This window comes from Palaemon carinicauda, chromosome 38 (genome assembly GCF_036898095.1).
Source record: "Palaemon carinicauda isolate YSFRI2023 chromosome 38, ASM3689809v2, whole genome shotgun sequence".
Lineage (NCBI taxonomy): Eukaryota > Metazoa > Arthropoda > Malacostraca > Decapoda > Palaemonidae > Palaemon > Palaemon carinicauda.
In genome coordinates this window covers 19114757-19140865 of record NC_090762.1, presented here as the reverse complement: position 1 = coordinate 19140865, position 26109 = coordinate 19114757, and the positions used below count along the sequence as shown (strand labels likewise).

At 38.4% G+C, this 26109-nt stretch overlaps 1 protein-coding gene across 2 annotated transcripts in view; it reads right to left on the bottom strand.

The window, feature by feature from the left end:
* Window positions 1-26109, bottom strand: part of LOC137630438 (uncharacterized) — a 304794-nt gene that overhangs the window by 213740 nt on the left and 64945 nt on the right. Inside the window, exon 1 of one of the 2 annotated variants that reach the window (XM_068361907.1) lies at window positions 7283-7796. The exons of the other annotated variant lie outside the window; for it this stretch is intronic. The gene's annotated coding sequence lies outside the window, so the exon portion shown is untranslated. Of the gene's footprint in view, window positions 1-7282; window positions 7797-26109 lie in introns of those variants that run through there. 2 annotated transcript variants of the gene reach the window in all.

Sequence of the window (26109 nt, the reverse complement as noted above, 5' to 3'; positions counted from 1 at the left end):
TTCATTATTTATTTTATGTTCAGTAGTTACCAACCTTGGTCAAACACTAAGAGATCCAAGATTGAACCTAGGTGCATGTACGGTTCCGGCAGAGGTTTATAACTAATCTTAAAATGTGTTATAATACCTTTGTTGAGATACCTAGCATATCATCTTATTATTATTATTATTATTATTATTATTATTACTGGCTAAGCTACAATCGTAGTTGGAAAAGCAAGATGCTATAACCCCAGGGGCTCCAACATGTATCAAGTTGTTTTGTTGGGTGAAGCCATACTGGAGCCAACGATCTCATTCCACGCGACTTGCTAAAAAGCAAGAGTTAATTTGACCTCATCTTGTGCCACTCCCATTTAAGGGGAAAAGCCATACGGATTGCAAAAGATACAGTTGCTACAAACTTTCACAAACTGCTCAAGATATCATTCACAAAAACACTGATGTAGGCTTGTTGCTAGAACTAGTATGGCGCTCATAACTCTTCCTAACTAGAAAGATGCTGTACACTTGGCCAAAGATATTTCATATTTTCCTACATAATGATAGACATTCTCGTCTCGTCTGATAATAAAAACGAGGAAGAAACATTCAACAAAGAAGGTGGAATGGTTTACATGACGATGAGTCGTAAAACGTTTTCAACGCTAAAAAAGGAATATTAAAATATAGAGGTAAACTAGTGAAGGCATTCACGGGGTTTAATACAAGATATGGGGTTTTCAAAAAGTCTCTCCACATTACTCTCTTACTTTCAAAATACTGCGGAGAGAGTTTTTGAACACCCTGTATTTTGTGAACTAAATCGAGGAACAAATAACTCCTAAATTCGTCGGTAGAGGTTTTAGATGATACACAGTCAAGTGTGAACGATTGTTCTTCTTAGTTATCATTAGATATAAAGTAAATAAGGTTTTCACAGAAACACTTGCGTAAGTTCTTAAGCCATATAATGTGTGAAAATAATCAAAATAAAGGTAATACACTGGAGGAGCTGTGAATAGTGGCGGGCTACGGGAAAGACTGGTTGCAATAATACCAGATAATTAAAATATGAAATGCATACCACATGAGATTATATAAATGCCTCATAGTATTCCCTATGCTCCATAATGATAATCCATCAGTTCTGACGTATAACCAAGAAATAATAATAACAACAACAACAACAACAACAACAACAATAATAATAATAAATAATAAAATCTTGAAGACAATAAACCATCACATGTGAATTCAACAAAATGACAATCCAGGTCAATGTCAAGAAAACAAAAAAATAAAAAATGAAAACATAACTGAAGGAAATATTAATGTTGAGCAGACAGTGGATCTGGCGAGTCAGTTAATTATTCGCGAAGTAAGATTTTTTCCGATGCAAGCGCGGGACATAAAATTAATTTCATATCCCTTAAAGAGAAGGCATTGGTACGCTCCGCTAGACAGCTGCGTAATTATAAGACAATATTTCTTTACTTTTCAGCTGCAATATCATTAGTTGAATAGTGGAAGTTCAAAAGTTCAAACTTGCAATAAAATGTTTTTATGTTGAACAGGCTGACGTCTGTCTCTTTTTATAGTTTATATTAAAAAAAAATAATATAAAAAAATAAGTATTAATGTTGTGACTTTTCTTAAAATATTTTATCTTAACTGTTCATTATTTTCCTTATAGTTTTATTTATTTATTAATTTCCTTTCCTCACATGGCTATTTTTCCTTTTTGGAGCCCTTGGGCATATAGCATCCTGCTTTTCCAACTAGTGTTGCAGCTTAGCTAATAATAATAATAATAATAATAATAATAATAATAATAATAATAATAATCTAATTTTGGTCGATTCAACATGCTTTAAGCCAAAATGTATCACACCCTATTTTCACCTAATCTATTTGTTAAAACGAAAATGAAAATAAACACTTTTTATATGTAAAATACATATTTCCTAATATGTGTATACAAAATTTTAGACAGATATTAGATAGATATTATGGACCATAATCCTAAAAGATTATTTCCTTTGTGCTTTTGATGATAAACCCGCTCCTATGCATAAAGCTCCTTCCTAAATGGGACCACCAAGTCTCAAAATCAAAGCAGAAAAGCTACTTTTCATCCGGGATCTAAAAAAAAAAAACAACTCAAGTGATTCTTATTCCTAATTAACTCAACGTTCTAAATGGCTACTGAATATGCGTACACTGACCTACTCCATGCCTCGAGCGAAGACCCGAGTCAAACCCTTTCCCCCTTCGTAATTCACCATCCTGGTTTTCAATACAAGAGCTCAATGCAAGGTAAGTGTCAGGTAGCCTATTTGAAGTGTTGGGGAGAGAGTATGCACCTTCAGCGTGTATTCGTAGGCCTAGGTCAACGTAAAGTATATACACTTATATTTGTATAGATCTTGGGTCTATGAGTTACATGAAAGGTAGCTAGCGAAGGACACACTTGATGTTCTCAAAAGGATGCTTTATGTAGTTCTATGTATTTTTCCTCAAAAGGGAGGGGGTTCCTCGAGAGGGAGCTCCTTAAAAGGGAATTATCAATCCCCAGTTACATGGTTACCAGATTTAAAGGTCCTTCAGGATATGATGCATTTCTCCCTTTAATATCAAGTGGAGTTTGTTTCTTTACTATAGTTTTTATCATTCTCACATTTTCCCCATTCTGTTCTAATTCATTCGTGAATTTCTGCGCTTGTTTGGCAACAAAAGTTGTTTCGAAATGTACATAGAAAACGTGAGCTGTTTCATAGCCTTGAATTTTTTATTATCTTTAATCTATAGTTTATTCGTTACTTCTCTATTCCCTTTCCGCACTGGGTTGTTTTCCCCGTTGGAACCCTTGGTTATAGCCTTCTGATTTTCCAATGATGATTGTAGTTTGGCTAATAATAATAATAATAATAATAATAATAATAATAATAATAATAATAATAATAATAATAATAATGAATCTTCCTTCGAACTAAACAAGACAACGATTCATAATGAAAGCTCTAACTTGAAGCGAAAAACACCAAAGATCCCAATATTTCGTGCTTCCAAATGTTATGCCCTGAACAGAATCAAATGACAATAAGAGGAGTGCACACTTCTTTCAAAATACAATATTGCAATGTCTCACAATTAAAGCTGCCTGAAGGATTTATTTGCTCCTGAACCACCGGAAAAAAACTTAAAATATGACCAACTTTAAGGATTAAGTACACCTCGAGTACAACAACAACAACAACAACAACAACAACAACAATAATAATAATAATAATAATAAAAATAAAAACTTCTTGGTTCCACGGCATTGGGCAAGGTCTAACTGCCACCTGTTTATACCACCAAACCTTGCTACAAATTGAAACTGACCTGGTTTTCCATAAATCTAAGCTCCTTTACGGTTATCTAGGGCAAGACTCTCCACTAAAGGCTTTCTCTATGACAGTTGGGCAACAAAATGAAATGAAATTGATAACCAGACGTACCCTATTCCCTTATCCTAATACATTTTTTGCAGACATTAAAAATAATCGGCATATACTGGCTACTTAGACTGTAAGAGCTTGTAAAGAGACTTGGCTAGCTAAACATAAACAAGAAAATATTTACAAGCAAATGTCTTGAATTGCGACATTGTGACATGTCGACAGACAATACTTCATATTTTCATGAATCCTACCAAACTCCAAGTTAAAGGACAGGTTATAAGAAAAATAAGAAATAAAAATGAGCAAAAAGCACCCGAAATGGTATCATAAATGCCTTCCAATGGGAAATTGTATTTCTAAATATGATGGGCAAGTGATTCCATAATTAATCATGGAATAACAAAACCGGATGAGGAATGTAAAGTGAGAAGGAAAAATATTAAAAAAAACGAATAAAGAAAAAAGTCGAAACAAATGGAAAACAAAGAGAATTTTCGGTTGCTTATCGACCATCCCTTCCGTTAACCACACTGATCTCTCTGTCAAGGAGGAGAGAAAGAGAGGAAGAAGACGACGAAGATATTCTCTCCTCCGTATCTCCCAGACTTGTGACAAATTGGCACCGATCTGGTGGAATTGTGGAAAATGGCCAATTTGCCTGTTGTTTCGAATTTCGGGAACACTTTAGGGAAGAATCATTTCTTGTGGGATTACGGGAAGAATTCTGAAATAGAAGAGACAGGGCTCGGGGAAAGTTATTTTTACCTTTGTTATAATGTTGGCTCTTTGTAAGACTTGAAAGGTTCAATGAATACACAATAGCAATACTTAAGAGGATATTAATTACTGTCGTTGCTGATATTTTCACATAAAAATTAATGATTATAATGATTTAAAGATCGTTCTTCCATCTTCTTTGATGTAAATGCAATAATGATAAATTTATATGTTCGTAATACTAGGTCATTATAATCATTATCATCTCCTCCTACGCCTATTGACGCAAAGGTCCTTATAGAGGATTCACTGGCTAGATTCATCAAAGGATAGCCAGTTCCTTGTGATGCGCAGTGCTTATCTAACTAAGGCAAGTGACCCCTGCCGGTCCATACTGATTCCAGTATGATCAACCACCAGGCATCAGAAGTAAAAACCGAAGAGACAGTTTACTTATCGCCTTAAACCCAATCCGTCACCGTGCTGTCTGTGACTTTATAGAGATTTGGGGAGGCATTTCCTCCACATCCAAAGCTCTCATTAATACACCAGGTTGCTCAAAATTGGACTGCTAAGATATACCACCTAGCACGGTATGCGAAGATATACCGCCTAGCACGGTATATACTTAATTCTAATAGTCATGCCTTCTCCAACATAAGGCTCAATACTACACATTATTTTAGAAGTTTTATTCCAGCTATGACCAAACTGTGGAATGATCTTCCTAATCAGATAATTGAATCGGTGGAACTTCAAAAGTTCAAACTTGGAACGAATGTTTTTGTTGAGAGATAGACTTAAGCATCGTTTTTACATACGTTACATAAATAAAATCTCTTTTAATGTTGTTACTGCTCTTAAAATATTTTATTTTAACTGTTCATTAGTTCCCTTGTAGTTTATCTACTTCTTTATTTCATTTCCACAATGAGCTATTTTCCTTACCGAAGCCCTTGGGCTTATAGCATACTTCTTTTCCAACAAGGGTTGTAGCTTAGCTAGTAATAAGAAAATTAAGAAGGGCTAGTATATTCTTATTCTTAACTTCTTTCATTGTATTCTACTTAAGAAAATGAAGAAGGGCAAGCATACAGTATTTCTATTCTTAACTTCTTTCATTGTATTCTACTTAAGAAAATGAAGAAGGGCAAGCATACAGTATTTCTATTCTTAACTTCTTTCATTGTATTCTACTTAAGAAAATGAAGAAGGGCAAGCATACTGTCTTTCTATTCTCAATTTCTTTCATTGCATTCTACTTTTTCACTTCTATGATTCTACTTATAGGTTTTCTTAATTATCTACAACTAAACAAACATTCAGTTGTATCATCTGCCTCTCTCCCCAACTCACGAAGCCTATCATTTTCTTTCCTGCTTCAATCAGTTGCTTCATTTATCTATCATGTTCAACTTTGTCTTCATTACTATGATAGTTTCTGTAGTGTTAAGCTCACATTTTGTCATTACCATAAACCTAAATTAAGTAATTTCTGCTTTATTTTCTTCAAATTTTATCTTATTTTCCCACTTTCCCTTTCATTTCTATCTTGTGATCTTTTCTAAAAAATTCTTACCTCTTCAATTCTAATTTCATACGTTTTGCTTATTTCAAAAAGACTTTTTTTCCCCCAAGATTCGACATATGATTCCCTTATTTGATTATTCACTACCTCTTAAACTAACTGTTTCTCATCTTGTGTAATGATGTTATGATTGCCTTATATGATTAAGAAGTAGTAGTAGTAGTAGCAGTAGTAGTATTAGTAGTAGTAGTAGTAGTAGTAGTAGAACTTATACCTGGATCCTCCAAGAGGAACTCAGTCGGGTAACACATTTTCAAAGGAAGAATTAATTATTTAACAACAACAACAACAACAACAACAACAAACAACAGCAGGAACAACAACAGCAATAATAATAATAATAATAATAATAATAATAATAATAATAATAATTTGAATTTCCATAGGTACTACTACTACTACTACTACTACTACTACTACTACTAGTAGTAGTAGTAGTAGTAGCGGAAATGGTACCAATAGAAAAAAAAACTATTAACAACGACAGATCCATCAATAGTAAGCCGAAAAACAACGCTAAAACAGCACTGACGCCACCAACACTAAAAATACAATGCTTTAACAAGCGAAAACAGCTTCAGCTTCCATTCATTTCCCAAAACAGGTCTACCTATCACCAAATGATTTCATATCCAAATGGAAGCAGATAAAGACAATTTCGCGTTTCGCGTCGAATTCAATTGCCGTTCACGTCACAGCTTAATTAGTCATTATCTCCCCGTGGCTGGAGAGGGCTCTCGACAACCCCCCCCCCCCCCTGTATCCAATAGCGAGTTACAAGTTAGCAATGCATTCGCTGAAGCTGTTAAGAGTCATTTGGGGGTACAACTGTCGCTGTCTTGCTGTCATTAAGGGATGCATTATAACAAATACTTATTTGTAAGATGGTGCCATTCAAACGTTGGTGTAATTGATATATCTACATAACGTGTTGTTGTTTACGTCAATGTACTGCAATGGGTACTTATCTCTCCTAGATAAAAATAGCAAGTGCCTGGTTATATACATATTGTATTTATACATACACACACATCTCTCTCTCTCTCTCTCTCTCTCTCTCTCTCTCTCTCTCTCTCTCTCTCTCTCTCTCTCTATATATATATATATATATATATATATATATAACCACATAAATACGGGTTTACTAATCTGCGAATATGTTTACGGGCAATTACCTTTTTATCACCTTCTGGGAGATTGGCACTCCAGGTAGCAAACGAATCGCAATCCCGAAAAATGCGAGTTGCAAAACTAAGAACGGATTCCCCTTCCCGTATTTTGGGTTTGTAATTTTCTTTGAGGTCTCTCTTTCTCGCATCAGGCAATGCATACTTCTCAATTAAACGTCCTTTTATTTCAGTATAACTCCTTAAACTCTCTTGTGGCCAACACATTACTTCCATTGCCGGAGCATCTTTCAGCAATCTGATTATTTGAATAACTTTATCTTTTTCCGACCACCAATATGTGGTACTTCAAAGTCTCTCAAAAACACTTCAATTGATAGAAAACCTTCTTTGGGCCTTTGATCGTCGAAAGGCCTAATACTTACCTGAAGTTCTGGCAACTTTCAAACTACAATTTGAGTATCTTCACTCGGCTGTGCATGTGTACTTTCACTTGCGTGCGTTTGAACTTCGTTTATGTACGTCGGATATGCTGTGCTTGCACGCCGCTCCTGTTCTCGTTCCACCAACAGTCTGTTTATTAACTGTAGTAAATTATCTAACTTATTTTCCAATTCTTGCGTTCTAATTTCCTGTCAATATTCTTCATCGGGAACGCTATATCCCACTGCTCCATCATTCTCATCTTCAGCAGCAGCCGTGTCTGCTATGTTAGTCCTTGTGTATCTCGGCATCTTGAACTTTTATTTCACCGGCTCAAAGAACAACTTCACTCACAGCATACACAACAGACGTATCTTTTACACCTGACACCAGTATGACCCGTGCAGACGGATGATGAGACGTCGGCATATGGGTTTTCTTCATCCATTATAAAAGGTTCGTTCCTATATACACATTACACAACTGCCCTCTCAGGTGAGGGTCTTGTCAAATCGAGTGCTCACTGGCAACTAACTACTGCCTTCGTTATCAAAATGCAGCTATTGCAAAATATGCAGACACAGGTTTTTGTGGAATACTCATGAATTTTGAGTTCATTTACCTTGATATACAAGACATCTATATACACGAATTAGGACACACACACACATATATATAAATATATATATATATATATATATATATATATATATAGAGAGAGAGAGAGAGAGAGAGAGAGAGAGAGAGAATGTATATATATATATATATATATATATATATATTTATATATATATATATATATATATATATATATATATATATATATATATATACATATAGATAGATAGGTAGAGAGAGAGAGAGAGAGAGAGAGAGAGAGAGAGAGAGAGAGAGAGAGAGAGAGAGAGAGAGAGAGAGATGTATATATATATATATATATATATATATATATATATATATATATATATATATATATAGACTATATAATTATCTATTTATTCGTGCCCCACGCATAGCTACTCAGTCTCTCGGGTATGGAGAAGAGGGAGTAGTCATACACTGAGGAGAGGGGGGTGCGTGTGCATGTATATCAACCTACAATTAACAGGTCGCGTACACTAGTTTTGAATATTGCGTTAGGCTTTCAAGTACGCTTTAAATAAACATATAGCACATTATCCTTAGGTCAATTTATTACATTAGGTCAATTTATTAAATTAGGTCAATTTATTAAATTAGGTCAATTTATTGAATTACAAGTATGCATTGGTAAATAACCTGACAGATATAAACAAAACGTTGTCGTTAGGATAATGTAGCTGAATTTCCCTTGAAAATTTATATCTCACGAGTAACACAAAAACAATTACACACAAAGAACACAAAGCCTTTCTTGTGAATGGTTCATTCCATAAAAACTCAATACTTTGTTTACGTTCATGAGAAATATATATCGTCACACATATAGACAAATAAAAGTTAATACCCCGCTGCCATTAATAATTTGCTATACAGCACTGCAATGTGTCATTTCCTACTTATCTAAAGACTGAAAATTTCAAATAACTAATTTATTCACGATTTACCTTATATATATATATATATACATATATATATATATATATATATATATATATATATATATATATACATATATATATAAATATATATATATATATATATATATATATATATATATACATATATATATGTATATATATGTATGTATATATATATATATATATATATATATATATATATATATATATATATATATATATATACTGTATATATGCGTTTCTAACAGAAAGAATGTGTCAATATATATGAAACGATTTGAAATGAGAAGAGCATTAAACTTCAGGTGGTATTTATATATTTTTAAACGCTCTCACTGAATTTTCCCCATGTTAATTTTTAACAATGAAATATATACAAATATAGACATAAAGTATATATACATACGTATACATACAAACATTTATATACATACACACATGTGTATGTGTATATATATATATATATATATATATATATATATATATATATATATATATGTATATATATGTGTGTGTGTGTGCTTAATCTATACAGCTGTCATTCGTGATTAAAACTATAAAGCATTTTTTTACAATGTTGAATTTTCCCTTCTTTCTCCCTACCAAACTCCTCGACAGTGTCTACCACTCTCCTCACTCAGCCATCAGCTCCACTGAATACTTAAGCAACCAGCCCAGTCTCCCTCATTATTAATTTCCAGCACCCCTCGATATATTCACCCTTCTGCCAGATTCTTTCCAACCGTATTTTCTGCCCGAATGTCATTACTTTTAAACGTCATTCGTACATAACAATTCCTTCATTGTTCTTCATTCTTTTAAATCTTCCACTGCTTCATCATCTACCTTTCAAGGGCGTTTGATATCTACATAATTCTACTTATATCTTCTAGTAGTCCAGAAAACCTTGCATAAGTTTTTTTTAAATTGTTCATCTTGCCCAACACCTTTACTATTTTCCCATATTTTTTTCTTTTAGTCATTATTTTATATTTTCCTCTTACATTTTGTTTGTTTTAATTTGTTCACGTTATTCCTCCACGAAAAGCGAAAGGAAAATTAAGAATAACTACGAATAAAATGTCTGTAATTTCACTGAAATAGTTTGTCTGCTCAACCTAAGAATGTCCACTATTCAATGCTTACGTCCATATTTTCTCTTCTTTGGTATGCTTTCAAATAAATTCATCGCAAATATACTAACATTATTTACTTACTACAACTCTCCTTTTCAGATTTCCCTTAAAATGACAACCACCAACTGGTACATGACTCGTCTAGTATTTGAAACAAAACTGGGCATAATCCTGTAGGATCTAAGGGAACGACCCAGATGAACAGGCTGTTAAAAAGTTAGGATCCAATACAAGGAAACGTAATCCCCATAAGTTAAAATAAACACATAGGAGTGGCACTGATAACTTTCATAAGTGCCATAAGAGGGGTGATTTGATTCATGACTTTTCTGGGATTAGGATCATATGACCCGGAGTTACTTTCTGGGATTAGGACCACATGACCAGGAGTTACTTTCTGGGATTAAGACTACACGACCAGGAGTTACTTTTTGGGATTAGGATCACATGGCCTGGAGTTACTTTCTGGGATTAGGACCATATGACCCGGAGTTACTATCTGGGATTAGGACCACATGACCCTGACTTATTATGGGCCGGAAAACCATTCAACGCCCGAGTGCAAATGGGATGGTAGGCATTGGAGGTGTCCTATGAAGTAAGAATTAAGTGGATGGACAGCAAGAGGGGAAAAGGAAGCAGGAGGTGAAAGTAGAAGGTTAATGAGTCAGTGATATTTAAGGGCAAAAGATTTTGTGGTAGCCTATTGGAAACATCCATGTCTCGCATTCTACGAGTCGGGAATTCGAGCCCAAGTCAAGCCTGATAGTCTTTAGAAGTGTCTGTAACTTTGTGAACTGGGGGAAGAGGGGGTTTGGAAACATATATGTCTACCTGCGGAGTCATCAACGGCCATTACCCGGCCCTTCCTGGTCCTAGCTTGGGTGGAGAAGGGTCTTGGGCTCTGATCATACATATGCATAGTTGCTTTCTAGGACATCGTCCTATCTCTTATCTCTACCACTCATGGCCCACATTTAAAGTCCCTCAGAAGAGCTAGTGGACGGCTAAAACAGAACAGTAGTAGAAACAAAAGGTGTGGTCACAAGATATTGTAGTTATCAGAACACTGAAATCCATGAATGGAATTGGTAGCTTAGTCATGCTGATTTGGAAATTTTAATGATGTAACAGGATATCCTACTGTAGGTTGCCTGAATTACAGACTTTGGCCGAGAGTTCAGTATTCTAATGAAGAGGCAAAATTACACAAATATAAAGAGTGCAAAACGCAACAAAACAATCATCGTTTGGTTACCAATCAATTCTTATTCATTCCAAAAGCCATCTCGTTATAATTTCATTTTATAAACGGCAGAGAAATGAAAAGAATTTAAATTGTTAAGGAATATGTAAGCCAAATCGCTGATCACCAAGGGAAGTTAATCCTGAGGGACATAATTCGTTTGAAAATTATCTTTCAGCTTATCCTTCACAAAAATTTCAGCATACTGAACCTTGTGTGAGAAAACAGTGAGGACAGCAAACTAAATTGAATTTTTTCCCACTCCTTTCTTTTCGTCTCGCCCTGAACCGTTGAGCCATAGTATATCATACGTATACATCAAAGGCTGTCTTTTACCTTCACAGCGCTTGGGTCCATAAACATAAGTTTCACGACAGAGGAGGAAATTGCGTAAGGGATAAGACCAGGCCGGCTTGTCGACCGTCCTGATGGAACAGTCAATATAGAACAGCCACCATCCAATGCATGCAATGGCTTGCAACCGCTACCTGGCAATACAATCTCAACATTGATCTCTAGTATAAAGCGTGTGGCTTAGCACTATCTCATGGGATCTTAAGGGGATTTGGAGCTGGTTTAAGATCCCTTGCCAAAATGAAGGAGACGCTGAACCACAGGCAATAGATTCTGAGGCTGGAATTTACCTCCCCTGCTGGGGGCAAAGACTTTGGCTTTTTTGCGAGAGAGAGAGAGAGAGAGAGAGAGAGAGAGAGAGAGAGAGAGAGAGAGAGAGAGAGAGAGAGAGAGTAGTTTTCCCTCATAATATTTTGTTGGGCTTAAATATCTTAGGTAAAGTGCTGTCTGCCTCTTTTACTGAAAGAAAATACTTAAAACAAGAAATATTTAATACTAAATATAATAACCTCTCCTCTCCCCTTCTCAATTTTCTCTTTAATTTCTTCTCTTGAATCTTGGTTTTAAATTCTATCCATTGAAAACAATAAATACAGTACTACTTTATAGAAATTATTTTTAAAGGGGAACATTGGCAGCACAAGATCTATATAATAAGCGGCTGTAATTAGTAATATCAAAGTAACTATTATTGTCCTAATTTCCTACCGCCCCCCCCCCACAAAAAAAAAAGAATCATAATTGATAAAACTTTGCCTGATGAGTAAAATACTATATTGCCTCGTATAAACAAATAAAAAAAAATAACAAATGAATACGTTCTGTAACATACAACCGACAATGTGTGGTTCCGACGATGACACCAACTGTTTGCGACTAAGCGCATAATCAACGTTTCACAGCTGAAATTCTGAATAACAACAGGGACGGAGTGGGGGAACACGACAGGCAACACCATTCAGCTCGCTGGCTGGTCATATCGGATCCTGCAACTCCACAACATGCAAATGCATTTAGTGCATTTGGTTTGTCGGATTCCAGTTCGCTGGATTACCGTTAGGGAATCCCATTTTAAAGCCGGTCCCATTAGTTTAAATCCCGTGATCCATGATGGGCGCAACAGGCATATAAATGCAGTAAGGCGAAGAAAGGGAGTCATGCGCACGCGCATACCCGCAAACAACAGAGAGGATGAAAGTTCATCTTTTCCCGGATTTTTAAAAGACGGAAATTTAATGGTTGCTTTAATCATCTGGAAAGGGTAGCGACCAAAGTCCTTTATTATTTTATATGTTAGTTATCTTCAGCATATGAGAACTGAAGGCATTTCCTGAATATAAGTCAGAAGTAATTCAGAATGTACTTCATTAATAATAATAATAATAATAATAATAATAATAATAATAATAATAATAATAATAATAAAACATTCGTTTCAAAGTACCAATATGGTTCTTGAAACACAGTTGATTCCATGATAAACAATGCCTTTGAATTCACACGTTCATCCACTGCAATTAACACACACCATGGCAGACAAATAAACAAAAAAATACACACACATACACACGCACACACACATATATACTGTATATATATACATATACATATATACATATATATGTATATATATATATGTGTATATATATACATATATATACTGTATATATATACATATATATACTGTATATATATACATATATATATGTGTATATTATATATATATATATATATATATATATATATATATATATATATATATATATATATATTATACAAAAACAAATGCAGCCGTTTCTAATCCATTGCAGGAAAAATGCCCATATATATATATATATATATATATATATATATATATATATATATATATATATATATACTAATGACAGGGAGTTTGCCAGTTTCCATTACCACGCTGGCCAGTGCGGATTGGTGTTAGTGGGAGATTTTCATCTGATCACTCACAGCAAACCAACCTAGTATAGGTGGCTCTGACTAGTACAATTTTGCTGATCATGGCGATATACAAATCCTTTCACCAGGCTAAGGTAACCCCCACTATGTGTGTGTGCATGCGTGTGTTTGTGTGTATGAAACCTGTAATAAAGCATAATCTATGCCAAGAAAACAAAAACTCCCAAGATATACGAAAATCTTTATCCATTTATTTATTTCCCATTATAATTATATACCTTCAAATTTACTACGGTCTACTGTAGTGTTATTACCTCCGCCAACGAAGTTGAAATGTTATGTTTTACACCCTGTTTGTGTCTTTCCTAGTGAACAGCTTCCTGGCAACAATAATAATCGTAGAGTAATGACAATTGCAGGAATTAACTGTTATGTAAAAAGCTGGAAATGATTTAAGTTTAGAAGCTCAGAGTCAAAGGTCAAGGTCACGGTCTATCAAAATGTCCATATCATATAATCAGCTATAAGTTTGGTCATCTTTGTTACAGAGATTTCAAACTTGGCTCATATCTGAGTGTATGAAAATCCACGCCAATTCATACATGTTAACGTCGAAGGTCAAGGTCGAGTCCATGGTCAACGTCAAGCAGAACGTCAAATTCCAGTCATCAACCATACGGCTACAATTTCAATCGTACAGTAATGAAACTTGCAGGGATTTTGAACTGTTGTTTAAAGATCTGGAAATTATTAAATTTTGGACGGTCAAGGTCACAGGTCAAGGTCACAGAAGAGCAAAACGTCCATATCACATGATCAGCCATAAGTTTGGACATCCTCGTCACTGAGACTTCAAACTTGGTTCATATTTGAGTGTATGAAAATACATACCAATTAACACATTTTATGGTTAAAGGTCAAGGTTGAGCAAAAGGTCGAGAAATAACTTGCCGTGGCGGAGGTCTGCGCTCTACTGAGTGCCCCTCTAGTTACACATGTAACTACTCCTAAAACCCTTTGTACACATGGTGTATATTATTTACTACTGCCTTAAATCACAATTAAAGAAAGTTTACATAATGGTTTGATTATTCATGTATTCATGTTTCTGCTTTTTTTCTATTAATTAACGTTCTAAGTAATATATATATATATATATATATATATATATATATATATATATATATATATATATATGTGTGTGTGTGTGTGTGTGTGTGTATACATATATATATATATATATATATATATATATATATATATATGTATGTATACATATATATATATATATATATATATATACAGTATATATATATATATATATATATATATATATATATATATATATATATATATATATATACTCACAAAATACTCAATATCAAGTCCCTGACGAAGGGGTCTGAAGAGATTTTTTAACTCTCCTAACTGCTGACTCCTGGTTCATTATTATTAGTAGTAGCTATTCTACAATCCTAGTTGGACTAGAATAGATTCTGACACAGGCAAATACATGCCATTCTTACCTGCTTAGTAAGGCTTAAGATAGTAAAGGATGGTTTCAATGATCAAAACCCTATTTGCTGCTTACTGCAAGTGTTCAAATGTGATCACTAGATCGATCTGTGGATTTGAGAACAGTTCCATGCAGCTTGAGCTCTTTTGATGCTCCTCAAGTCTATATGACTCTTGTAAAGTTCAGACTCGGGTCTAGATGAAAACTTGGTTCAAGGGCTGCGCAGTATCCTTCGCCGCAAAATTTAAGATTTCCCTCTAATGATGGAAGAAAAACATCTGATCTGGATAACAATCAGTGTGTGGTTGCGTGGAAGCAATCAAGGTCATGCTGAGCCACAGTGCTGTCTACTAATTGCAGAGTAATCAGTGACATGGGAAACAAGGGTGGCAAGGAATAAACATCTAGAATTCCAAGGGAAGCATGATGGAGTACTCAAATACTGTTGACAAACTGAGACTTAAGGAAAACTGGATGTTTTTTGTTCAGCCGACAGACTGAACAGATCATGCAATAGCGAATACTTTTGAAGAAAAGTCTTTCTGTTCTGTCATGATGTAGGGATCATAACTGATCATTACACCGAGTCCCTGTCAACTAAGTATGTTTGCTTGGACAGTTCTGTGCCTGAGAGAATCTTGCATACATCTCTACCATGTGACGACTTCACAAGAGGGCTCCTGCTTGAAAAAGATCCCTGAAAAATGACCCATTGTAGATGCAAGTCTTGAATGTAAGCATTTCCAATCATCAACACTACCGAGTGTTTTACTAAAATTCATTGAAAAGCTTGTAACTAGCAATGTTGCAAACAATACCAGTGGTTTAAAAAGTCAGTAGAGGTATCTTTTTTCTGTGGATCATATCTTCGAAGTGGATATGTCTGTGAGCCTCAGAATTTCTGAAGGTGAAGAGTTCTTGTAATAAGGATTGTCCCACTGTTACCTGGAAAGGTCGTCCCGTATTCCTATTCCCGACAACACCTGAAGGAAAGGAGAATGCTGGTTGATGACAAGTGGCACTAAAGGAAATACTAGAGCGATTGTTAGGGAACTAGCCTTACTGTCATACAAAAGGGTCTTTACAATAACTTACGAATGTGTAAGAACCTTGATAAGCTTGGCCAAAATCATAAAGATCTCTGCTTTAGTAGTTAATGATTGATTGATTTGAAGTTCTCTGGCATCTTATAGTAGTTGTCATAGGGTTGATGATTCTCTCAACATACTCGAAAAATCCCCTCAGACATTTTTCAGTCACCTAGCACACGGAATGGGATGATTCCATGATCAGATGCAAGGGAGAATGAGCGATAGCTGGTTTCATCTACAAACTGAAATGCTTCTGGCTCTCATACAGACGAGCGTGGTATCAAGGAGTACGTAATACGGTCACACAAGTGCCTGTCTTAGAATAGATAGGATCCTTGCAAACATTTTTGCTAGCACAATGTGGCTGTTCAGTGCTTGTAAATGAGTGCCGAGATATATCTTGAGAAATTGCCTGCTCTAAATACTTTTTAAATTTTGTGATTTTTCCCCATAAAACCTAAGAATATGGGAAGCTCTCGTGTCCTGGATCTGATGATCCAGGAACTGAAACACTAAGTGTAAGTTCCGATCATGTCGTCACCGATCGTGTGGTTTCCAGTCACATAATTCCCAATTGTGTGGTTTCCAATCATGTGATTCTTTTAATAAACATATTTGGTCTGTTTCTTCTTCAATTGTACAAAAAATTGGCTTATTGAGAAAGTACCAAAATATTTTTGGTGATCAATCTATCTTGAGGAAACATGTTAATTCTTTCATTCTATCATGTTTCGGGCATTTTTCTCCTATCTGGTCTTAAGCTGCTGATTTTCAGCTTAATTTCTTGGAAAAAATTTGCAGTCTATTAAATTTTTTTATTCCCAATCTTCATAATAATCCCTGGCACCATCATTCAATTAGTTCTTTATGCACGTTAAATAAGACTTTTCATAATTCGGACCATCCTTTGCATTCAAATCTTCCCAGACTGTGCCATCATGTACATAGTACTAGGTATGCAGTTAATTATAACAACCTTGCCTTCTCCATCATAATGCTCAACACTACACAGTATTCTAGATGTTTTATTCCAGGCGAATGATTTTACGTTGAACAGGTTGATGAGATGTTATCATTTGGAGGCAGGTAAAGAGAACAGATTGTGTATTTTCTCCCTATATCAATCAGTACAACCACTACCGGCAGAGGGGTACAGATATACAAAGATATTTGGGGAACATCTCGATGAACGTATATAAGACTTCCCCCATGGCTCCCTGCTCGTTGATCATATGGTGTCCTACAGCTAACATACTCTCGAGGACAAGGAGTATTAGCATCGAGCTTGCTTTCTTGTAGACTTACAGTTATAGGGGAGTGCTCACGTATGAGGAGCTTAAGTTGTTCATATTTCGCCCTTAAACCCTGGCAATTCCATTGCAGAATGGAAGAAAAAACTATAATTTATTTTTTGGAAGACATCTTGGATGATGTCTTACCATTGGCAATATTTGATCTAACAATATTTCCCGGTGGTACCTCTAGAGAGGATCTTGATATAGTGAGTTTTGTGTTCGTCTTTTTCTTTGTGTCCTTTTGATCTAATTGTTGAGGAGGATGGTGGACCTCTACTTGAATTTCTTATTTATTCAATTCCCCTTTCAGTTGATCAGAAACATCAGCAGACAAGACATCATATTTATTTGAAGTCGTGACTTTAATGTTTCTTGTGGTAGGAGGCGAGAGAGATGGAGGTCTCTCTCTTTTCGATTAAAGGGTTGTGATCTGTCAGGTTTTTGCACCTTACCCACTACAGGTTCACCAGGTAAATTGGTTTCAAGTGGAACCTCCATCAGATCAGGCAAGGACACGGCCTGAGAGAGGTTTGAACTATTGTTTAGAATGGGAGTAGGTGATTTTTTAATACCTTTCAGATCTTTAAGTATCTGTTTTGATTTTTCTACAATTTCTGGATATAGATTTTCGATGGGACTTTCAACCTCTTTAATTACTTTCATATGTTTCTTTATATTAGAAATGGTAATATAATTTTCGTCTGTGTGCTTTGGCAAGCATTTCTTCAGAACTATTGAAAAAGGTTGCCCTGGTCTTATCTGCTTTTCAAGAGCTCTTTTACGAGCCTCTCTCAAAGTAACCCTTTCCATGGTCCTAATGGCAGGGTGTGCTTCCCCACAATATATGCAATTTGGATTTTCTAAGCTTACTCCATGACTATTTTTCCACAGTTGGCACACACAGCTGGCTTATTATTTAGTTTTTCCTTGCTTTTCTGGCTTAAATGGCCATACATTTGGCAATGATAACATCGCAATGGTAAAGGGATATAAGGTTTCACCTTCAAAGATCGCCAACCAGCTTTAATAACATTTGGTAATCTACAATGATCAAATGTTATAATCAAAGTAGCAAGAGGAATACGTTGTTCTCCAACTCTCTCATTCTGACTACTTTTACTACTCCTTGACTTTTCAGTTCATCCTCAATTTCTTTTTCCTCTATATTCAGCAATTCTGAAGCATATATCACACCTCTACTCTGGTTGAAAGTAGGGTGCAAAACGCATTTTACACTATAACCATCCAATGTTGTAAGTGTTTTTAACCTTTCACCATGTAATGGGGATAGTGTCTCTATCAAGAGACTTCCATTTCCTTGGGGTAGAATTTTTGGCTGCTCTCCACATAAAGTGACTATTTCCCTGTTAGCTTTGAAAACATTTGCACACTCATTTCTTCCGTTTTCAAATTCTAAGATAAAAATTTTTTCATAATCCACTACTTCATAGTGACCAGTAATACTTCTACTTTTCTTTATCTTTCTGTACTCTCATCATTTTTCACTCTATCTCTCTTCTTCTCTAGTGTTTTCTTATCATTCTTTCCATAATGCATATATGGTTCCAACATTACAATATTAGAACCTGAGATGGAGCTGTCTGTACCAAGGTCCATGTTTGTATTTTCCAGGTCATCAACAGAGGGGTGGGTTTTTTTTCGTACGAGCAAGCCGGGTTATCCACCTCTTATCGGAGGATGTCAGTCCTCCTATCCCATGTGGCCCAACACGAGAAGAGGCTTCGGCTTCAGCGGGGACCAGTCCTCTATTAGAGAGGGGCTGCCTCTCTTAAGGTGGGCGTACACTGGTCAGTGGGAGTGGTTAGCCCCTCCTACTGGCGACTCCAATGCCTGCCGTAACGCATTACCTGCAAATATGAGTGACTTACAACTGGATCACTGGAGCCCGACTCTTAACAGACTGGGTCTATACCCAATGGGGTCTGCCAGAGGGTGATGGCGTCTAACTTAGGACAGATTGAGATGGAATGCCGTCCAACCCACACTGTGCCAAATCCAAAGCAGCAGCCAAAGTATAATTAAACAAGCCAAAGTCGTCAACAAGTTCAAGCCCAAAAGGAAAAGATTGGAGAATAAAAGAAATAACCAAAAGGAAAAGAGAAAGTGCTGACTGATTTAGTTGGGTCAACAGTTAGGCACTGAGGTCTAGTGGGAAGTAGTTCCCACTGTTCATTAGAGCCCAGCTGCTAATCCCTAAGCCCCCCATCCTCATCAAGGCTTCAGCATCTGGGGGGGAAGCAGGAAGACAAAAAAACTTTTTCCCGAAGGGAAAGTATGGAAGTCCCATGGTGTTAGACAAATATAAGCACATGTGGAGCGGTCAAATGGCCATAAATGCAAGCAGAGCAGTCAAGAAAAGTTACTTGCTTGAAATTACAAATTTAAAAGTAATTTGTACTTTTCCTAAGTATACCACGCTGTAGTCTTATGGAAAAATAGCCCTAAGACTTTTAGTGAGGTATAACTATCTTACTGCTAGTTAGCAAGAGGGGGTTAGGAGGGGTAGCCGGCTACCCCGCTCAATCACACACACACACACACACACCTGTGCTGTCTCGTCTATTTTTATTGCAGGCAGGACTTATCGGGGGACAGGTAATAGCAGGCCAATTTGTATAAATAGCTACAGGTTCGAATGGTTACAAAAAATGACAAATTTGTAGATAATTTGTATTTTTTCTAACTATACAAACCTTAGCTATTTGATAGGAGTATTACTTTCGGCGTAGCTGAAATGACGAGCCACTAATTTTTAACGAGGATTAACTACCCATACCGCTAGTTAGCAGGGGTAGGGGAGGGTGGCTTGCTACCACTCCGCCCCCCCCCACACACACACCTGCGATTGAGCTCACTTTGCTTGGAGATAGGACTTCAAGGGGGATAGGGCTGGCGGGTAAGTTTGCTTAAATAGCTAAGGTTTGTATAGTTAGGAAGAATACAAATTATCTACGAATTTGTCATTTGTTCTGTAACTGGAATACAAACCACGCTATTTAATAGGGGTGGCTCACCCATTAGGAAGGGTGGTCGTCCCAGCCAATCTGGCTTTTGGCTTTACCCGGGGGCTCCTTATCTGAGTATATCAGTACTCAAAAATAAGGAGTCCCTGCGCCTCGCTAAACCTTGCTGCGCAAGGTACGTGGCCTACGGAAGCTGTGTGTTGAGGTATGTAGTAGTGTGACTGTCCGGGTAAAGTTTTTACGAGTTCTTTAGAAGGAAAAACTGTGTAACTATGACTTTCTCAATACCACCTCATCAGGGTATAGGGACATAACAGTATTAGTCTTAATACTAGGTACACAGGGGAGCATGGTTTACCTGCAATGATTTGAGGTCAGTTGTGCAGAGAACCCAGGATGCTGCTTTCCCCAAGAAGGGGAGAATGAAGAAAAGAATAAGGGCCAGTCAAACCTTTTCATTCACGCAGACTAAAACCGGGTAACAATGCCTTCAACCTTCTGCTACTTGTCCAATAAGGAGCTTGAGGTTTTAAACCAGCTGTTGTGCAGCCACCACAAGACCGATAGAGAACGTATCAAGTATCCTGTGGGTCACGTCTTGCAGGTAGTGGGATGTGAATGTGGTCTGACGATTCCACACCCCAGCTTGAAGAACCTGAGTCACTGAAAAGTCTCTCTTGAATGCCAGTGACATAGCTATGCCCCTGACATCATGAGCTCTGGGGCAACGTGAAGGAGGAGGGTTTGGATTCAGTGCATGGTCTATGACCTTGCGAATCCATGCTGAGATGGAGTTCTTGGTGACCCTCCTCTAGGTCCTTCCTGTGCTGACGAATAGTGCAGGTACACGAGGACGGGCTGCGGCTGTTCTCCTAAGATACAGCCTCAAACTCCTCACTGGGCATAGTAAGAGATGGTCTGGGTCATCTGTTACAGTACAGAGACTAGAAATCCGGAAGGAGTCGAATCGTGGATCCGCTACTCCCAGGTTCTGAGTCTTGGCAATAAACTCAGGGACGAAGCTGAACGTTACCTCTCTCCATCCCCTTGAATGGGTGATGTCGTATGAGAGACCAAGAAGTTCACAGACTCACTTGGCCGAAGCCAAAGCAAGCAGGAACACCGTCTTCCAAGTTAGGTGGCGATCGGTTGCCTGGGGTAATGGTTCACAGTAAGGTCTCCTAAGAGACCTGAGAACTCGAACCACGTTCCATGGGGAGGTTTCACTTCTGACTGGGGGAGGTAAGTTCATAACTCCGTATGAGTAAGGAAAGTTCTAGCGATGAAGAAATGTCCATTTCTTTCAGTCTGAAGATGAGGCTTAAGGCTGAGCGATAGCCTTTTACTGCCGAGACTGACAGGCGCATCTCTTCACGCAAATACAATAGGAACTCCGCTATTGCTGGAATAGTGGCATCGAGTGGAGAGATACCCCTTCCACGACACCACCCACAGAAGACTTTCCACTTCGCCTGGTAGACTGCTGTTGATGACTTACGCAGGTATCCAGACATCCTAGTCGCAACTTGTTGCGAAAATCCTTTTTGAGAGAGGAGATGCTGGATAGTCTCCAGGCGTAAAGTCGTAGTAAAGCTACGGCTTTGTGGAATATGTCGGCACGTGGTTGTTTGAGAAGATTGAGTCGTGGAGAGTGTTCTCTTGGGGCTCCGTTAGGAGCTGCAGAAGGTCCAGAAACCATTGTGCGTGATACCATAGTGAAGCTATGAGGGTCATTGAAAGATTGACTGATGTTCTGGTCTTGCTGAGTACCCTCCTCATCAGACGGAATGGGGGAAAGGCGTAAACGTCGATGTCATCCCACCATTGTTGGAAAGCATCTTGCCAGAGAGCCTTGGGGTCTGGGACTGGGGAACAATACAGCGGGAGCCTGAAGTTAAGGGCAGTTGCGAAGAGGTCCACAGTCGGAGAACCCCACAAAGTCAGGACTTTCTTGGCTACTAGATGATCCAAAGACCACTCGGTACTCACTATCTGAGATGCTCTGCTCAAGCTGTCAGCAAGCACATACCTTTTGCCCGGAATGAAGCGTGCCGATAGTGATATCGAGTGGATTTCGGCCCATCTCAGTAACTCTACTGCTAGATGGGATAGCTGCTACGAAAAAGTACCTTCTTACTTGTAGATGTAAGCCACTACTGTGGTGTTGTCGCTCATCACCACCACTGAGTGGCCCGCCAGGAACTGTTGGAACTGTTGAAGGACCAGAAAGACAGCCTTCATCTCTAGGAGATTTTTGTGGAGGTACTCTTCTGACTCTGACCAGAGGCCTGAGGTCGTGTGGTGCAGCACGTGGGGCCCCCACCCTTTTTTTTTCGAAGCATCCGAGAACAGCATCAAATCCAAGGGGAGGACGAGAAGGTCCACTCTCTTTCGTAGGTTCTAGTCTGTCACCCACCACTGGAGGTCTGTCATTCCGCTGATTCCATGGGGATCCGGAAGTCCGGGGAATCGCAAGTCTGATTCCACCGGGACTTGAGTTGCCACTGGAGGGATCTCATCCTGAGGCAACCATTGAGAACTAGACGGGCTAGTGATGAAAGGTGACCGAGGAGACGTAACCACATTTAGGCTGGAAGTTCTTGTCATCTGAGAAAGGGACTTACGACCTTTTTGGGCTCAAGTAATGTCGTTCTGATGGAAGCTTCCTATTGGCAGCTTTCTAAGGGATATTTGGCTACAGTGATACTCCCAGAGAATTGACAATAGGTCTCCAGGATTCTAACTCCTGGCGCGAGTATCCTTAAAATTTTTCTTAAGGATATCGCATCATATCAGGGGACGTATTTCTTGATATGACACATGGCAATAGAGTTTTCGCTCTGAGGGGGAAGTGGCGAAATTGAAGGGGAGCCGTCATCAAGGTTACCCAGTGGATCCCCTTCCCGTACTACTACAGGTCCCAATATGGCTACCAAATCCTTGTTTTGTAGCGAATTACGCGAGGTGTACTCCCGCTTGCTCTAGAGTTCTAGGTCACTATTTTTGAGGATTTATAATGCATTCTCCTGTATCTTCTGCCTCTGGAAAGTTGAGTATTTAATCTTTCCTGTGTATAATTTTTAGCTCCCTTCTCACAGTTAAATTAGTATAATTTAGATGTGTTTATCGAAGCGTAGCCGGTAACTGGAGGCGCCATTTTGGACACTATCGTTCGCCATACATGCCTTCTTTGGGCTCGAGCCATGTCACCCTGATGGAAGGTTCCTTACGGTAGCTTTCTAAGGGATATTTGGCTACAGTGATATTCCCAAAGAATTAACCATTAGGTCTCCAGAATTCTAACTCCTGGTGCGAATATCCTTAAATTTCTCTCAAGGATATCGCATAATCAAGGGACGTATGCTTGATACAACACATAGCGATCTTCACCACGAATAGCATTTTCGCTTCGAGGGGAAAGTGGCAAATTTAAAAGGGGAGCCGTTATCACGGTACCCTTTCCTCTCGTACTACTGAAGGGTATCTAGATGGCACTGTAGTCAACCCAGCGCACTATTCCTTTAGTTGTAGCGGTCTCGCATGGGGATTTTCCCTGTTGCTCTCTCGTTACGCTTTGGTTTTTTCTGCCTCTGGAAAGTTGAGTATTTGATCTTTACAGTGTATAATTTTTAGCTTCTGTCTCACAGTGAAATTTGATTAAATTTAAGAGTTGGAGCTTCACCTTCACCGGAGGCGCTGTCGTTCGTAACACGTGTTATTTAGTTAGCCTGAACGACTTTCCCGGTTTTAATAGCATGAATATTTACGAAGCTATTCAGTCATATATTCTAAGAAGTTATATTACGCCGATTGTATTCTTTAAAGTTTCGGAGATTTAGGTAACCGAACCTTACATGCGCTAGGCTTCCTAGCCTAAGCGCTTTAGTTTACCGTCATGCATGATATTAAACGACATTCCTAGTTTTAATAGCTACTAAATATGAAGCTATTTAGGCAATTTATACTTGTAAGATATTGATTGCATATATATTTCCTCTTCCTCATCGATCGTATACGAGAGAGTTTCGGCAATTAAGGTAACCGAATCTCGCCTGGCACTAGGCTACTAGCCTAGGTGCTTTAGTATACTTTCATACATGTTCCCAATTTACACTCGGGTATCGTTTTATTAATTCAGGTGGAGATAGATATCTCCTAGAATTATTATATGAATTGATACTCATCTCCAGTGGAGAATTAAGGGTATTCCCTTCTCCCTCTGAGTGTAGCCTTAGGCTACAACCCTATCTTGGTCTTGCCATTGAGTAGACACTCCGGCTTGACTAGGCTAGTGTTTTCTGTCCTTTTCCCTGGCTGGTAGATAGCCAACTTTGGGTTTTGGTCAGAACCTCAGAGTATTCAGTCTTTTGGCAGCTGCCGGCCGGCAGGGTGAGTAGTCACTCCCCTGCCGGTCTCAGCTGCCGGCATAGGAGGCTAGACCTCCCTAGGCCGCACTTGAAGTGGTTGTATGAGGCACCTACCTTCTCCCCTGCGGTCTAGAAGACTAGTCCTGTGCTCGCAGACCCTAGGCTGAAGATTAGACATTCTTCTGCCACATAGGATGGCGCCGGCACAGAAACGATGTTTCTCCCAGGTTGAGAAGGGCCGGCAATCCTGCCGTCCCCCTTTTAACCCTATTGGTAGACCCTAGGCTGAAGAATAGATATTCTTCTGCTGCTTAGGACGGTGCCGATATTGAAACAGAGTTTCTTCGTTGTGTGGGAGGACCGGCAACACTGCCACCTCCTTCCACACTTCATACAGGACCCTTTCCCCTACCCCCTCTGTCCTTTAGCGATGGCCTAGCCATCGCAACCCTTTGGCCATTGTCCTACAGTCTCGTCGCCTGCCGGTGGGTTGTGGGGCCAGCCGGGGCACCTACATAGCAGCTGTTTAGTTGCTCAGCCTTCCCTTATGGACAAAAGGCTCCCGAAAAAGCTGTGCTGGCAGGGCTGGCTGCCGGTGGGAGACCCCTATTCTGTAGAGTGTTCTTCAGTCCTCTCTTGGACTGCCATCCACATACCAGCAGCCGGCAGTGACCAGCAATGGTTTGTGCTTGGATGGAAGCCTGAATGATACATTCTCCCCATCCATTTGAACTCTCCTTCTGGAGGAAGGCAGTAAGAGTAAGTACTTACACCCTTATTTTCTGTTAACATACATTTAATAAGGTACCCTTCACTCCATGCTTTCTCTCAATCTGTCAGCTAGTGCCGCCAAGTACGGGTCAGTGCCGCCGGCCACTACCCCAGCCGGTGATGCTGCCAGGTGCTGCCGGCCAGGTTGGTGCCGCCGGGCACACCGGCCGGGTTGGTGCCGCTGGGTACTACCCCAGCCGGCGTGGATCGTGCCGCCAGGTGCTAGCCTAGCCGGCAACATGCCGGCTAAAAACTACAAGTATATGATTATACAGTAGCCAGTATATTTGCAGTATAGATCATACTGCAGACAGAAAACTATAGTACTGTATATATTATACAGTAGTTATTTTCCAACATACTCTGTGTGTCCTTGCACAGTCCTTTGTTGAGACCAATTATATATTGAAAGAAAGATTTCTTTCAATAAACTGATAGGTGATCAGTTACCATTGACCCACATTATTAAAACCTTGGGAAAGGTCAGTGTTAAGTTACACTTATCTACCCCTAGAGGTTAGAACCCTTCCCTGGGTTTCCTGAATAGGAAAACTCTAGGTTTTAATTTTGGGGGAGGTCACAGCAATTGACTGGAC